The sequence below is a fragment of the Oncorhynchus nerka genome, linkage group LG15 (genome assembly GCF_034236695.1).
Source record: "Oncorhynchus nerka isolate Pitt River linkage group LG15, Oner_Uvic_2.0, whole genome shotgun sequence".
NCBI classification, from domain to species: Eukaryota; Metazoa; Chordata; class Actinopteri; order Salmoniformes; family Salmonidae; genus Oncorhynchus; species Oncorhynchus nerka.
In genome coordinates, this window is record NC_088410.1 from 16,915,936 (window position 1) to 16,920,744 (window position 4,809).

Here is a 4,809-nt window from a genome sequence, read left to right on the forward strand (position 1 = left end):
GTTAGCATTTCGCTACCTAGCTAGGCTGTTTTATGACAAAACGGATGATCTGAATCAAACACTAACGTTAGTTAGCCATCCTCGGCGACAATGTTATTGTGGCGCAGGAATGTCATATTTGTGTTTTAACTTTATGTTAACTGTCATTGAAGTTGATGCTTACTATTAGGTTTCAGATTCGAAGTAGGATCAATTGCCCGTTATGTTTTGTGTTTCGTGCCTTTCTTACGGAAGGAAATGTAAGTCTGGTTCTTTTAACAGTATAGGCCTGCTGTTGCAATATAAAATGTATAGGCCTATGTAACAGGTGTAAAATATACGTTATGTATTTCCCCGAAAATCCCTCATATTTATTTTAAGGTTATTTTTGGATATATTACATTACTTTCATGAGTGAACTATTTTATTGTAATTATTTTCTAAATTGTGTTAATGCTGTGATGTCATCAACGGGAGCCATTATTTTACTCCTCAGTTTTCTCAGAGCCTGATGAGGAGAGGTATGTATGTATATATGTATGTGTTATGTATGCTCCGGTCTTTTGAATGCACATGTTCACAAATGCACAAGAAGAGACGAGCAAAAGTGATATCGTCACTGATTTACTGTTGCATTGCTGTTTATATGAATATACATTCATGTGAACGGGGATCATGTTCCGAGTGCAACTTTTCAAGGCTAGCCCAGCTACCGCTAGCTTTGTTGCGGGAGAGGGTCTCTTTCAGGTGCAGACATCTTGAGTTTTCTGATGATTTTCTCACGGGCATTCTGCACTGTCTTTTGTCTTTTATCAGGCAAATATACTTGTGTGGGAGTCCAGACGGCAGCATTAACATTGGCCTTGTATTTGTATCCCTTCCTTGCAGGTATGTTGTGAAATGTGACGATTTTGTATTTCATGTTTAATGTGCCTAGTTAGCTGTCGTTTTCTTTTTTTTTTAGCTGTCCGGTTATGTAAAAAATGGCTTTGTTGCTTCATTAGTATGCCTCAGTATAATGGTACAATAGTACTCTCTCTAAGAAATATTTAGCACTTATTAGCAAATTATTATTGTATTGGTGTACAACATTTTTGAAACGAAATATTTTTTGTTGATGCTTTTACTAATGAGTTTGCTCAGAGCGTGATGAGGAGAGGCAAATATACTTGTATGGGAGTCCAGACGGCAGCATTAACTTTTGCCTTGTATTTGTATCCATTCCATGCAGTCATTACTAGAGAGACAACCGGCAGAATTGTGTCCAGAGCCTTGTCTTCCACCTACACCTTACCAGAACCCAATGCAGAAAGGTACCGGTGCAGAGCCGGTTACATTGGTGCCAAGACGCAGATCGACGTGGATCATTATGAATCGCTGTTGATCAACACCAGCTTGGTCACCGGGAGTTGCTATGCTATAAATAGGTTGGAAGTCAAATCTCTTAAACACACCACAAAATAGCTAATGTTTTTTTGGTATATCTCTTAGATTAACTGATACATTTGAAATTGTTGTTACATATATTCCATTTTATTTGTGTATTTTGATAGTGAATATGACTTCAAGTTGAAGTCGGAAGTTTACATACACTTAGGTTGAAATTCATTAAAAGTCGTCTTTCAATCACTCCACAAATGTCTTGTTAACAAACTATAGTTTTGGCAAGTCTGTTAGGATATCTACTTTGTGCATGACAAGTAATTTTTCCAACAATTGTATAGACATATTATTTCACTGTGTCACAATTCCAGTGGGTCAGAAGTTTATGTACACTAAGTTTACTGCCTTTAAACAGTTTGGAAAGTTCCAGAAAATGATGTCATGGCTTTAGAACCTTCTGTTGGGCTAATTGACATCATTTGAGTCAATTGGAGGTGTACATGTGGATGTATTTCAAGGCCTACCATCAAACTCAGTGCCTCTTTCCTTGACATTATGGGAAAATCAAAAGAAATCAGCCAAGACCTCAGAAAGAAAATTGTAGACCTCCACGAGTCTGGTTCATCCTTGGGAGCAATTTCCGAATGCCTTAAGGTACCACGTTCATCTGTACAAACAATAGTATTCAAGTATAAACACCATGGGACCACACAGCCGTCATACCGCTCAGGAAGGAGACTCGTTCTGTCTCCTAGAGATGAACGTACTTTGGTGCGAAAAGTGCAAATCAATCCCAGAACAACAGCAAAGGACCTTGTGAAGATGCTGGAGGAAACGGGTACAAAAGTATCTATATCCACAGTAAAACGAGTCCTATATCGATATAACCTGAAAGGCCGCTCAGCAAAGAAGAAGCCACTGCTCCAAAACCGCCATTAAAAAAGCCAGACAACGGTTTGCAACTGCACATGGGGACAAAGATCGTACTTTTTGGAAAAATGTCCTCTGGTCTAATGAAACAAAAACAGAACTGTTTGGCCATAATGACCATCATTATGTTTGGGGGAAAAGGGGGGAGGCTTGCAAGCCGAAGAACACAATCCCAACCATGAAGCACAAGGGTGGCAGCATCATGTTGTGGGGGTGCTTTGCTGCAGGAGGGACTGGTGCACTTCTCAAAATAGATGGCATCACGATGAGGAAAATTATGTGGATATATTGAAGCAACATCAGTCAGGATGTTAAAGCTTGGTTTTCAAATGGGTCTTCCAAATGGACAATGACCCCAAGTATACTTCCAAAGTTGTGGCAAAATGGCTTAAGGACAACAAAGTCAAGGTATTGGGAGTGGCCATCACAAAGCCCTGACCTCAATCCTATAGAACATTTGTGGGTAGAACTGAAAAAGCATGTGTGAGCAAGGAGGCCTACAAACCTGACTCAGTTACACCAGCTCTGTCAGGAGGAATGGGCCAAAATTCATCCAACTTATTGTGGGAAGCTTGTGGAAGGCTACCCACAATGTTTGGCCCAAGTTAAACAATTTAAAGGCAATTCTACCAAATACTAATTGAGTGTACGTGAACTTCTGACCCACTGGAAATGTGATGAAACAAAAAAGCTGAAATAAATAATTCTCTACTATTATTCTGACATTTCACATTCTTAAAATAAAGTGGTGATCCTAACTGACCAAAGACAGGGATTTTTTTACTAGGATTAAATGTCAGGAAATGTGAAACTTGAGTTTCAATGTATTTTGCTAAGGTGTATGTAAACTTCCGACTTCAACTGTATATTGTTGATAAAGGAGATCGTGTTTTCAGTGATGAGCTTCAACTGGGTCTTGGGAGAGGGATGTTTTTCAGGGAGTTGCCTCAGACCCCAGGTAGAACTATAGATGTTGTCATTTCACCACATTTTTGCTCCACTCGGGTGCCTAACGACACACCGTCAGCTCCTTTCATTATGCTTAGTGACACTCAGATAGTTCAGAGGTGGCCAGTCCTGACTTGGGAGATCTTACCACACAACTCGCCCATCAGATAGGACAGTCTATATCAGCTCAGATTAGGAAGGAAGGTGAGAGGAAGGAGGATAGAGGCGCACATTCTCAGAGCTCCAGTGCAGGACAGACATTCACTGACACACCCTCCCTTCATTTATCTGGTATGAAGTTGGTCGTGCAGTCTGACGTGAGAGAGACTCCATGTTTCAGAGGGGAGGGGTCTGACAAGTACTCAGTACATGAATGGGAGGAGCTCATGGACGCTTACCTGAGAAAGATGGGCGTGTCGGTCATAGAACAGTCACAGGAGATCATGTCCAAGCTTCTGGGGAGAGGTAGAGACATCGTAAAGATGAAACTCCGCAGCAATACATCTCTGAAACCTCACGAGAACCCCAAAGTGATAGATATACTGAAATAACTTTTCAGTGAGTCGACATATTCATCCATGCCTCTTGCCGATTTCTTTTTATAACAATTTGCAAGTACTAGGAGAAAATGCCATGGAGTACTGGATCCATTTGAACAAGGCAGTAGATGTGGCCGAGGAGTGTTTGAGGAGGCAGGGTCGGCGCATCGAGTACTTCAGCCGAGAGGTAACGAGATGATGTTTGTGAAACACTGCCTTGATAGGTGGATAGCAGCTGAGATACAAAAATAATTTTCTCACTGGCATTCTGCACTGTCTTTTATCAGGCAAATATACTTGTATGGGAGTCCAGACGGTAGCATTAACTTTTGCCTTGTTACTGTTCCATGCAGGTATGTTGTGAAATGTGACGATTTTGTATTTCATGTTTAATGTGCCTAGTTAGCTGTCGTTCATTTTGTTACCGGTCCGGTCATGTCAAAATGGCGTCGTTGCTTCATTTGTATGCCTCAAGTATAATGGGACAATAGTACACTAAGAAATATTTAGCACTTATTAGCAAATTATTATTGTATTGGTGTACAACATTTATCAAATGAAATGTGAGTCTTTTGTACATGTTCATATTTTCAATGTATTTTTTTGTTGACGCTTTTACTAATGAGTTTGCTCAGAGTGTGATGAGGAGAGGCAAATATACTTGTATGGGAGTCCAGACTGCAGCATTAACTTTCGTCTTGGATTTGTATCCATTCCATGCAGTCATTAAAATAGAGACAACCGGATTGTGTCCAGAGCCTTGTCTTCCACCTACACCTTACAAGAACACAATGCAGAACGGTACTGGTACAGAACCGGTTACAACTAGTTTTCAGAGTCTTTGATCCACCACATTCCTGTGGACTGTTAATGGCTGGACAAAGAAAACATGACGGTAAAACTGGTTGGGATTTTTTTTCCAACCGCAAAGTAACTTACTACTTTATTAAGTGTATGCATCTGTGTCTCTTACTTAATTATCTCTCATTCCTTGTAAAAGTGTGTACTTATTCACCTCCACTGATTTGAA

At 40.2% G+C, this 4,809-nt stretch overlaps 1 long non-coding RNA gene across 1 annotated transcript; it reads left to right on the forward strand.

Annotated features, from left to right (window-relative positions):
• Nucleotides 1–449: 449 nt before the first annotated feature.
• LOC115121988 (uncharacterized) lies at nt 450–4,525 on the forward strand. The gene is made up of 3 exons (XR_003862392.2): nt 450–500; nt 796–867; nt 1,211–4,525. It is a non-coding gene; the product is annotated as an uncharacterized LOC115121988 (long non-coding RNA).
• The last annotated feature ends 284 nt before the right edge of the window (nt 4,526–4,809 follow it).